Source organism: Arctopsyche grandis, chromosome 6, assembly GCF_051622035.1.
Source record: "Arctopsyche grandis isolate Sample6627 chromosome 6, ASM5162203v2, whole genome shotgun sequence".
In the NCBI taxonomy this organism is placed as follows: Eukaryota; Metazoa; Arthropoda; class Insecta; order Trichoptera; family Hydropsychidae; genus Arctopsyche; species Arctopsyche grandis.
The window spans coordinates 7,064,021-7,077,334 of record NC_135360.1 but is presented as its reverse complement, the minus strand read 5'-3'; the positions used below and the strand labels follow the sequence as shown (position 1 = coordinate 7,077,334).

Here is a 13,314-nt window from a genome sequence, read left to right as displayed (position 1 = left end):
TAATGAGAGCGTATAGTGCAAATTGAATAATATATAGAGTGAAAATGATGAAGATATAGGCAATTAAGCAATTCAAATCTGACGAAACGAGTGGTGGGGGGAGGGTGGAAAGTCAAACAAACAAGGATACTGGCTATTGGCGGTGGGTGAGCTGTCAGCTCCTTCAAATTTTTTGGATTCTTAAACGTGTTTATTACGATTATATTTCACCATCGACTAAGCGGACCCAATTAAAATAATATCGGCGGCCAACCTCGCAAAATAGCAAAGTTTCAAAGCGATCGGAAAAGTGTAGGAAGTTTGTCAGACTAATTGACGAGGTGAAACTAATAAAAACCTTGTAAAAAAGAAACCGAACGCAAAAAATGGGAATTTGAGGGGCCGAACTATTGTTATTTATAAAATTAAAATTGTTTTTTTTTTAAGTAGGGAACATTATGTTGGTTGTAATTATAAGTACCAAATCAATGGACATCTAATATTTTCTATGAACCGTAAGGCCTAAAATTCTTCCTCTGACCAATTAAAAAAATATATATTACGTCGTATCGATAAGAATTTCAGTAACCGATACAAAGTTTCAGCTCGATAGGACTAACGGTGTTCAAAAAATCCCCAAAATACACACACAAATTTTTTTTCTAAATCATGAAAACGTGATCAGTGATCGATTCTGAGTTCGAATCAGTCAAAATCTCGCGTTCGAATTTTCGCATTATCACAAAATTTCATGGATTGTTACTACGTACATAGATAAAGTAAAAACTCGTTTAGGTTGATAGTGGAAGAATAGAAATTGTTTTTTTTATATTTCCGCTAGCCTTTAGATGTTATTAAATTTATAAAATGTTTTACCAATAGGGCCCATTGGCAAGTTGCCCCCGCCTACAAAGGGCACTGTCACGTCCAAAAGTCATCATCATCGTATTGTACATTTGCTTTGCGAACATCGTTGGAATTAACGATAGTTCCATTTATTACGGTCACTTACGGGACTTCATACAAAATTTCATGCCTTTTTTTTCGCATAGCTTCGACGCAATACTGCGGACTAACTGCATGTCACCAAGCTAACTTATTAAACTTATTACAAAGCGTCATTCTCACTCTATCGAATGATATTATTCTTTGTATTATTTTTTTTATTAAATTTTGCTTCCATGTTTCCAACAAAGTGGACTGCAATTTTATGGATTTAATGCAAGATGTATGTAAGAAATGCGAGCTTCACGAATATGGGTAGATTTACGTCAAAAAAAAAATAGAGACCACTTGCTTCTACACACAAATGTTAAAACTTTATATAACATATACATACAATATATTGTATGTATGTACATACAATGTGAAAAAAAATTGTATCCATTCTATAGTGATATTGCTTTCAGTGCGTTTTCTAGTGTGTTGTAATTAAATTGCAATTAATGTACGTACGTATATGCATAAGAAACGTCAAAGTCAAAGGCCGAATGAGTCAGAAGTTGCATTGTTTTCATTCTATAATATAATGAGTGTCATATGTATGTACATACATAATACAATAATAATTTTAAATGTATAAAGCTAAATTTCCCTTCATATATGTTTATATATAATACATCAATTACCAACAAAAACAGAAAACTGTTGGCATTTTTAATAAAAAAAACAGCTACAGTTTTCCGCCTTATCAAAATTGATTCTCACAGTTGCAAAAAAAAAGTAACTGAAAGGATCTTTCCGTTGAAAGAATCGAAAGAAATTGGTCAAACAAACAACGCACTCAATCGACAAACGTGCTAGAACCGAACACTTCCGATCGATCAACCAATCATCATTGAAACTATCCAATTTATAACCAACGACACGTCTTAACATACGACATTCAAACATGCAACTTATATTTTGCACACTCAAATATTCACCAATGCATACCTTCATACATACTTACGTACGTACATAATTACACAACACGACAACAATAAACGAACGAAAATAATTTCACGAAAATAGGTTAACTTCAAGATGTCACATTTTCGACGGGCAGCGGCACGTCAACGCTTGAAACGAACCCACTGACAGACAAAACATTCCACAAGAACTACATATCTGCATTCATACATACATACATATGCACATATATAATTCCAGTCCCAAAAACACATAATATGTACATACATGTAAGTGGTGTGCCGTCATTGGACTAAAGAGACTAGGATAGCCCCTCTAATCATTTATTGATAAAAATATCAATAAATTCAAATCGCTGTCCATTTTGATATTATTCACTTGCATTAGTGAATTTCAAAAACCGGAATTGGCCCTACTTAAGGTAGAGGTAGTGGATTGTTACGGTATGGTCCGCCGCGTCGTTCGCTTACACCGCTTACACGGACTCCGTCTCAATTATGTTCCCTTCGCGGTACTGGCGAATTGTTATGTATGTACATATACATATGTATATGTAGTATCGGCGTTCCGTCAAAGACAAAACATTTCTTCATTTACCCCTCTCTTCGAGCATTTATGGAATTTGAACTAAGAATATTCCGATTTGTGTCTATCAAACATCATATTCAACAATTTTTTGGTTAACAATAGAAATTGACAATTAACTTCGAGCTGGCGCATCCTAGGGCCGCTCACCGCTATAAGTCATACGCTACATCGGATCGACTAAAAGAAAAGTAGGCTATTTAGGATATTCCTGTTAGCATAACAATGAAAAATTAATCTCATCACTTCAAGACAGATTATATTATATTATATATAATTTAAAAATTCAATTTTTTTTGTCTAAAAAAAAATTTTCTTTTGCCGGTAAAAAAAGAGCAGAAAATTTGCACCAGGATAATCGATTGCATACAAAAATTCAGTATATACGTACATACATACATACACATTCGTTCAACAACTTAACAACAACTTGACGACACAGGATGTGCGATAACGCACTAATTGAGAACCACGAAACGACCACTACATACTACGTAAACTACCATTAACATGCGTACAAAAACAAAACTTTGACCGAAAGTCATGAACAGGCAATACATAATATATTCAAGAAAAACACTTCAAGTTTACCGAACAATAGTAAGAAAGAGAGAAAAAAATGTTGTGTTTTGTTTTTTTTTTTGTCACTCGTACAAACATATAACATTACACGGGCGTTTCGAATCGTCTGCCAATTGGCAGCATTGACAAAAGTTGTCAAACGACGCGTTTAACGGTCGCAATTAGTATAATTGTTAATTCGACGATATCCCCTGTCGACGGGGATTCTCGACCGACCGTATAATCTGCACACGGTTCGGTCGGTAATGAGATAGTTATTAATTAACGTGCATCATATAATCTGTGGGTGCAAAGTGGGCGTCGAATGTATATATGTATGTATGCACGTGTGTAAAGTTCAAGGTTGATTCTTTTGTAGTCGCCGGTTTTGCGAAACCGACTGCAAGAAAATCCATTACGTGAGAATTCATCTCGACGATGAAAATTGCGGTGGCCGGCCGAACTGTCAAACTTCCAGGTCAGAGTTCGCCGGTTTTTGCAAAACAGGCTGGCGATATTTTTGGCCACTCGCTAATCGCGTATGTGTGTGGTTATATGTATGTATGTATGTAGATAGACCATCTCAATTGAACCTAGTTAAGAACTACGTAAATAGTTAAATTTAACGCTGATTCTAATTATTGTGACAGCGACTATTTTCGTTATTTATTTGGGTCCGTGAGCTTAGTAAGGAGTCTTACTCTATAAAACTTTTCCAAAGAGCCAAAACCGATAAATAGTCTTATGAACTCGCCCTTACCTATTGCTATTATAAGGGCGACTTATATTATAAGAATCTTCTCAACATATGATGATTGTAATAAAATAAGATAAATTACATAATATAATATATTCACAAAACGCGGTATCCTATTATTATATTAAATTTTATAAACATGTGAACATATGTACGTATGGAAAATGTATAGTGAACGAAAAAAAAATTTAAAACGAAGTCATATTAAAAATAATACAAACGTATTTTCAAATGGAATACATTTACATTCAAACCTGATAAAACACATGTACATATAGACATATGTATAATATTATCGAATTTGAAGCCGGAACGAAAAACGAGAATTTTGGATTTTCATTGAAAGACCTAATGGAAAACCTTCATAGTATCGAGGGAACGTAAAATAATCGTTGATTTTAAGCACCAAAAGCTTAACATTCTTAATATTTAAAAAAAAAAAGCTTAATATTCACATATTTAACTTTATTTGGGTTAGTTATGATAAGTTTTGACCGATAAACGAGAATTCAAAGTCGAAGATTCATTTGAAAGTCCCCATACAAAGCGCGCCGCAATGGGTGTTTGTATGGGAGAAGCGCTATTTTCAGAAAATCGTCATTTCTTTCATGCTCTCGTGATTATTGTGAAAAAAAAAGTCGTTGAGAGCTTCTTTGAGAATATACCTTTAATCTAAAGACGTTTATTTATTTTTTAAATATTAAAAAATTAAAACTATTCTCAAAAAAAAATATATTGTATACGTATATGAAAAAAATCCCACTTTTTTCGATATAAATCGATTGGCTAAAGGCACAGAACGTTTTTTTTTTAATCACAAGCTTTTTATTTAACGTTCTGTTGATACAACGAAAGTTTTCCACTAGGTACAACAAAGAAAATCATAAATTCGCATTTTTCGCTCCGGCCTAATGTTATGTAATATGTATACATATTGGAAAATGTTAATCTACATATTTTATATACATACCTACTAGTTCACATTCACAGTCGACATATTAAAAACTGATAAAATTTCGAAAACCCAAATTTATGTAATTATTTTTCCTACATTCGGTAAGAAAAAGAAATCCTAAAGATATGTATATGCATACATAAAGTAAATACATAAAAATGTAATAAAGTGACCTTCAGTCATAAAACCAATCGATTAATTTTTGCATACAGGTTAAAATATACCGTTACGGCAACTGACCCGTTAAACTCACATACTTCATACATACATATGTACATACATCCATATGTATAGTCATATCTTCCAATATTGCAGACAAGCGTAGACCGCCTGCATAAAAATCACCGAACGAGGAGAGCCAGCCGTCACGTCATCGTCAATATTTATGATGAAACGTGCGTATTTTTTTTCATAATTTTTATTTACAGAATTTTCCGGCGGCCGGTAACGGCTTTTAGAGAGGGCGACCGGTAACCGATTCCTACGGGAAAATTTACGAAAATGGACCGACGGGAGCGTCGTTCTAATCCGGCGGCTAAACAACAAGTGGCATTTCTATTCCGGAACGAGCGGGGGCGGTCCAACTCTAACGTAGATAAAAATAAGCACGGGAAAACGGTTTTCTTGTTCCTAAAAAACTTCCCAAGGTTTAAACTTGTCCGACGTTTATGTTTAAACTCGACAACGACCGGCGCGTACCGTGCGAAAAAAAACCACCACATTTTTCGTATACCCTACTACTCTTGATTCGAATTGGCGTAAAAACGTGCGATCGCAATTGGTCAGAAACATATCTGGGATAAGCTGCATAACGCTCGTAAACTCAAAGTGAATAATCAATTTGCAATTTAAGTGAAATGAAGTGTGAATACAAAATTGTGACCTATACACGTCACGAAAATCTCAAACACGGAATATCTGGCATTCCACCCATCGAGAGTCACACGCGAACTATATTACGCTAACGAGAATTCGAATGCCAAATATTCCATATTTACGAATTTTGCGGTACCGAAATGTATGGAACGCCGTGTGCTCGGCATAGCGATAAAAATATAGGAAGCGGAATACATGAGCGAGAAGTACGAAAGGGGTAGTGGATATAGAGGAGAGAATAAAGTGATTGAAATGTCAATTGGTGAGTCACGTATCTAGAAGAATGGACGAATGGTGGATAAAAGGAGTGCGGTAATGGTACCCGAGAGAATGCAAAAGGGTAAAAGGAAGACCGCAGGGAAGATGGGTAGACGAAATTAGAAAAATATGTGGGGTGAGATGGATGAAAATTGCGCAAAACAAAAACGAGCGTGTTACCAAGTGGATGGTGAACGGCTGTAAATGATGATGATATAAAATCGTATTATATTAAACTTCGGTGTTTCGTCATAAAATAAATTATTTATAATTTTTTTTCGCCAGTGGAATGTATGTATGTACGTGTGACGTTTATTTTTAAACACTTCCATTGACAATGAAATGTATTTAAATATTTGAGTTGTGTGCAAGGCTAATTACAAAAATTCCTAACCAATCGGAATGAATGAAGTTGCGGTCGAGAGCGACGATAGCATGTCTTAGATATGTATAATTTCTGCAAAAAACTTGGAAATCACCTTTAAGACCATACACTCGATTATAGGAAATCTGCACAAGTTTGAAACAACATTGAAACTTGAAAATCAGGTCGTTTTTTCTCCAGAGAAAATTCGCACAATGGTATTAAGGGATTAGAGACTAATTTGTACGAATTCAAACGCCGAAGGAATGACTTAATTAAATTCCGTGACAACATTGAACTGCGGATTAGTGCGATTAATTAACGCTCGAAATAACAATTAGAGTAGATGACGAACGTAATGGCTACTGCCAAATTAAAACGAAAAGAAACAACGTCCTATGTAAGTACATACTATGTACATACATATAATACATGCGTATTTTCTTCAGATTTAGAAAGTATAAAATAGACCATCAAGGTATACACAAACAATTGTGTATTTACATACAGAAAAGGTGGCAAAAACGATTTGTATAGAATAACGTGTCATGTGGAAAAATTATTTGAAATTACAGAAAAAAAAAATTCTGAACATGTATTAGTATCCGGTAAATGGCTCGGATATCACAAAGCGCGAAATACAATTTATTTGGTCGAAAGAAAACAAAGACATGAAAGTTTCTATTAATTTGTCTATTTTTAATTTTTTTCCTATGAATGAAAGACATTTAAACATTAAATAAATAATAAATAAACTAATAATAATATATATAAAAATGGACGTGACTTGTGTGGATATGTGACTATATGTGTGGCAGACGCGTGGATACACACTCAATCCCCCCTCAAGAGGGGGGGGGGGGGTGTGGAGCGTCATTTGACGACAGGCATGTGCGACGTTGGGCCGAGTCACGGGTGGCACATACACACATACTTTTTATTACGATTAATATTACGTGCGCCCGCGTGCCTTAAAATTACCTTAATAAATATTTGTATTACAATATATTCATTTATTTTAATTCGTGTATAAATTCCTTTCCGAAACCACCCGTTGAAATCAGCGGGCAGAACACTAGTTTTTTATAAAAGTTAACAAAAATCAATTTACCTAGAACCGTATTTATTTATGGTATTATAGAAACATTAACTTACATATTATATTTAATTTAATTACAGGAAAACGTATCAAATTGCGCGACGGACGATTTTTTCCAAAAAATATTCTTTTGCCAAATTTGGAACGCTCTGTAATTTTGAAAACAATCATCCGGGGCGCAATTTTTTATCCATCAAAAGTTTCATAGCGTGCCACCTATTTGCAATTACCGCCATAAAGCAACAATATCCCAAGTAAGTATCCCAACTAAAATGCAATAAATATTCAACGGATGCCTAGGTATGTATGTATATAGAAATCGATCGCATTGTTCGACTCAATAACGCGTCTCCGGCCGTCATCGTTCCAAAATACAATAACACATTATCAAATACCTATGTACATACATACATACATATGTATGTCCATAACACATTTTACGACTTTTATAAAGACTAATGTCTCTTTCAAAGGTTGATGTGCCGGATGCGAATATTTGACCTCTCAGCGTTTTTTGCGCGACGAAATTTTTTTTTTTCGCAAAATAAAAGCGATAGATTTGCATAAATGCGCGTGTATAGCACACGGACAGTTGTCGAGCTTTTTTCCTTTTTTTTAATTTCTTTTCGAGTCGACTCTTGTTCTCATTGAAAAGGTGTAACGGTTGTGGCGGTCACTTTAGACAGGTCGATACAAACACACATACGCGTGCCATTATATTGAGAGAATTGTTAATCAAGAGCTAATTTTCTGCGCCGTTGTATCATGCAAATGACGCTAGGATAGACCGAGAAAATATACGTATGTATATTTATAGATATTTATACGTACATACATGTTACTCCATGTATATATAATCGACTGTGGAAAAGTGCGTGTAGACAAAACTCCAATACAACAAAATACGATACCGTATAAATAAAAACGTGATACAGAGATTTCTTATAACTATATATATGTATGTATAATACATATTTAGATTTGGGTATAGCTGAGGAAAAATAAAAAATATAGAATGGTGATAGTATATAATTTTCCAACAATTATACAATTTTACATAGAAGATTATAAAAAGAAAAAAAATAGTTGAGATAAAAGTTCGAATAATAGTGCCCGTTGATATTGTAACACAAGGCTTTGGAATCAGATATAAAATTAAGGCCTCAAATTCGATTTTTTCCTGAAAATTTATTTTTATGAGGAAAAATAATGACAACATATGTATGGAGGGGGGACAATATGGAGGCGCCAAACCCCCTAAAATTAAAAAAAATAATTATTTGGTCTATAAATTTAACACACATATTTTATTTATTTTAAAGCGCGCAGACGCAAATTTTTTCCGAAAAATAAATTTGCTAATTCGGTTCGAAAATGTCACAAAAATGACGTAAAATCGATTATTCTATTCAACTTGATATTCTTATCGTATGAATTCCCTGGATAAATATTTCTTTAAATTGTGCCGAATAATATGTACATAGCTAAGATTTACATATATACGTACAGTAATCCTAATTTTTCGCGTATTTTAGGAACAAAAAAAGCTTATAATTAATTTAAAAAAAAAACGCTTAGGGGAGTGTCTGTGTTTAAGCCCCCCCCCCCTCCTTAAAAAAATCTGGCCACGGTCATTGTATGTGCATATAATAAATAAATATAATTTTGAAAGAGACTTTGCATGTAAGTATATATTTTTGATTGCGAATCGAAAACAAGTCAAAGTTTCTATGACGACGATTCGATTATTTGAATATTATTTTTTTTTCGATTCAAATAAATTTAATAAAAAAACAAATGAATATTTACTATTAGATTCGCCATTAGTAAGCTGTTTATATTACAAATACTGAGCCAGGTAAAACAACTATTAATAAATGAATAAATAATGAGTGGATTAAAATTGTACATACGTGCACACGTTTATGCAAAAATTTAGATCTATTTTTCATAATATTTACACGTTTGAAACAATTTAGAAATCGATTTTCCGGGAATTTTCCGATTATTCTTGCAAACAGAGAATGTGCTGTTTTTATATTGCAAAAATAATTTAATATATAATTTGTAAAATTATAATGCATTCGTTATACTCCATTTGAAAGCAATGCACAAAATAACATTTAAGTAACGTGCGTTGTCTGGGATCAAATTTGCACACCAATAAAACCGGTAATTCATTATCAACGATGTAAGTATTCCAACAATACGCACAAAAAAATCATTGTATACTTGAACTTTAATTTATAGAACGAGTTTTAAAATGTAACATCGGATCTCTTTTTTTTACGAAAAAATACGCTCAACAAAAGTGAAAAACTTCGCTTTCTATCGAACGGATGACATGGGAATTTCGCATCTGTTCCGACATTTTGTGATGTCGTCCAATTGTTGGCCCATTATGTACATAAAATACAAACACACACACATTATATATACTTAAATTGTATACACGCAATTACGTATACGTATGTATGGAAGTATGTACATACATACATCGTATGATACGCCCACTTAACAAAAGTATTAGTAAAATATTTGACAAAAAAAAAAAAAACACTCGCTAGATAATTTCTAACCCATACATACATACTTAAGTGAGCTTTTGAATTTTTACTTTCCCCATTTTCATACATAAATAATACTAAGTACATATTAGTTACAAAAGGGCCAGTTTTTTTTTCCAAATTTCAGTTGAATTAAATTGCATACATATATATACATACATACATACATACATATGTCAAATACACATACTTTCTAAACTACGAATGCCAACTTTCAAGTGATAAATATATACATACATACACAACTTACGTATATTATTTATTTCAAATACATATTATGTACTTATCCAAACTTAAGAATCCGACATCAAATTTTGACCCGTGATTTGACCTTGATTAATATTTGAAACCGCAAAGACATTTGACATCCGCACCGTGACAGATATGTCGGTGTGCGGAATTTAATTAAATAAAATATTTGATCGTCTGAAATTCAGTACATGACTTCGTGTGATACGTTTTGGCACGTCGCGTCGCGGCACATCACAGCGTTATTAAATTATTGTGTAATAACAACGGGTAAAGTTTTATCGATGCAACTTTATATACACACAACAATGTAACAATGATTGCGGTTTTATTGTGAACCGCTTATTTATATCCACGATTTCAATTCAGCGATAAAAACGGCGGATAAGAATTTGATTGCGGAATTACGCAGAGAACATTACATTTAAATGTATTCAACATTATCGGAAAAATCAAGAAAACATTTCCCCTACACAGATAGTCGTGTATCAAAACCGTTACACCGTGAAACGGTTCGACATTGTTTAATCACACGATATAACCGTATAATAAATTTGCCATTATATTTTTTTCGATTTGGGCCAATCGCTGGTACTAAAGTAGCGTCTGAAATACATATGTACATAAGTTCACCGCACAGTCTCAGGCAAAAAAAAGGTCGCAACTTCTATGTAGATAATTCTTCAACCTTTTAGAACGTATACTTTCCAGCTCGTAAAAAGCTATGATGATCTTTGCGATTCAAGGTAGCCGTGCTGTTTGGTGGCTCGGATCCGTAACAGATCCATTAATCGACAAATTCAAATTCGACGCTTTGAATGAAGCATTAAAATACAAATGTCTCTATAAATAGATAATTTTATTGCAAATGGGTATGTTTAACGGGAAGCTAATGGATATGAACCGTTCGCGAGCTTTTCATACGAGGAATTGAACCGCTCGATCGACCGAAGTAAATTTAATGCAATTATAATTTTATAATAATAAGCTAAAAAAGAAAGCAATAAAAAAACAACCCGTTGTATTTAAAACTACTTTTCAAATTTATATTTATACCTAATGTATTAACAAACAAACTTCATGCATGTATCTATCTCCCTTCGTATCTTAAAAATTTCAGCCGTTCATTTTCAACATTTGAAATGAACATTATCTCTAGACACTGACAAACTACTGTGGTGATTATGAACGTGTACTATTTACTTACTGGGCTCTTTAGATAACACTAAAATTAAACGAATAGCTACTATCGTACCGAAAAAAAAATTATCTCGAATGTTATTATGCACACATATAGTACACGCATTCATACATACAGACGTCAATACGATTTTTTGCTGAACAAAAATTCCAACAAGATATTCCACACAAATGACACGGCAAAAATTGAAAATTGCAAACGTGCAAAATTCAATACAACACACGCTAAAATCGAAATTTGCACAATTTACAAACACCATCCTTTAAAAAACCGTGACCCCCCTAAAATAATTGTAAATAGACAATGAAAATATGTAAATAGTAACATTGATGTGATTCGAATGAATGAATATAAACTCTATGCGATTGACGCGAAAAAAACAGACAATTTTCTTCGCGAAAATTATTCCGACACACTTCAAAACGCCGCAGTGTTTACAAAACGCAACACGTTCCAGATTAAAATCCGTCAAAATAAACACGACATTAATGGAGACGGATGTGTTTCCAAAAAAAATAACAACAGGGTATTTACATAGGTGTACATTATTACTACGAAGTCACGTGTGCACACATCGAAACTTGTCACAAAGTTAACTATTTTAAGCAAAATCTGTCTCGCCTTACCAGAAACGTGAGAATTGTGGCGGGAGCAAATATTCCAAGGGAGAAATTATCCAAAATGGCGCGTTTATATCCGAACACAAAACTTTTCGTAAACAAACGTCGCGATATATGACGCGAATCGTACCCCGCGTACACACACTACACGTCCTACCCCGACGAGCTCGGGGAGCCGACTGAGCGTTGCCGTGATTTATCCAACGAACAAACAGACAAGAAGAAGAAGAACGAACGAACGAGCCGCCGGAAAACCGGTTGAGAATTTGGAAAATTCGCGCGGTTCAATGTGATTGGTCGCTCGTCGAACACTTCGAACGGGTCGCAAGGTGAGCGTTTTTGCGGCCATGCATTAATATTGATAATTGTTACTATCAGTGATAAGAGTTTTTTGTCGATTTCAATATCTTGCAATAATAAGGAGGCGTACGTACTTACATATATGCAGGGGTGTGTTGGAGCTGGATATTGAGATTTTTAAAATTCGATGACCCGTTTGTAGACAAGCTCGAGCACAGGAAAACTTATGATGTTGAGACAAGTTTTAAAATTAAAATTGATATTAATAAATTTCGTGATTTTATTGATACTAACATACGTTCAAAATTTTCACCTGTAGCGCATTTTAACAATTACAGTTGTCCAATGATCTCTAAATTTTTACGTGGGGGGGGAGGGTAAAATATTAAAAGTATATTTTTCTCAAAAAAAGCGAGCTGGTTTTTGAGGATTTAGCAGCACATTCACAAACACAATCCTAGCAAAGCTTATAAAATTTGCAGCAAGAGTAATTAATGTTAACTTGAATGAAATTTAACGAATTTTCATCTAGGTATATAATGTAAAAAAGAGAATAGCTTAAAGCAAAGTTTAATGGCATGTTCAAATGCAATTTAAAGTTTTTTTGTCCAGAATGCAACTTTTTTTTTATTATACCATAAGCACTAATATTCAAATAATAAAATATTATAAATACTAAACGAGAAAAATAATGTGTAAAATGTTGAATTAATCAGTAGCTATTAAAATAGACTTGAGCTGTAATGTAGCCTAAAATATACATACATATATGTATGTATATGTAAATAAGTACATTTTATTTGAACAGTAAAAAGCTTTTAGAAATCAAAAAATTTAGATCCATCTCAGTTGGTCATAGTTGGTTAGTCATATTTCGATCATAGACGTGTAAAGTGTTTCATTTAGGTACATTAGATTTGGTTGATTCATATTTTGTTCGCTGCCTAGGTAACGGTGTGTTACATAGTTTATATGGAGTTTGAATTGAGTAATTTCCCTTTCCAAATAAGCTTTCTCAAAGTCGAGACCCAT

The 13,314-nt window shown here is 33.5% G+C and overlaps 1 protein-coding gene across 1 annotated transcript in view; it reads right to left on the bottom strand.

Annotated features, from left to right (window-relative positions):
- Window positions 1–12,204, bottom strand: part of LOC143913074 (extracellular serine/threonine protein CG31145) — a 149,425-nt gene extending 137,221 nt beyond the window's left edge. Inside the window, exon 1 of the mRNA XM_077432618.1 lies at window positions 11,989–12,204. The gene's annotated coding sequence lies outside the window, so the exon portion shown is untranslated. The remainder of the gene's footprint in view (window positions 1–11,988) is intronic.
- Between the last annotated feature and the right edge of the window lie 1,110 nt (window positions 12,205–13,314).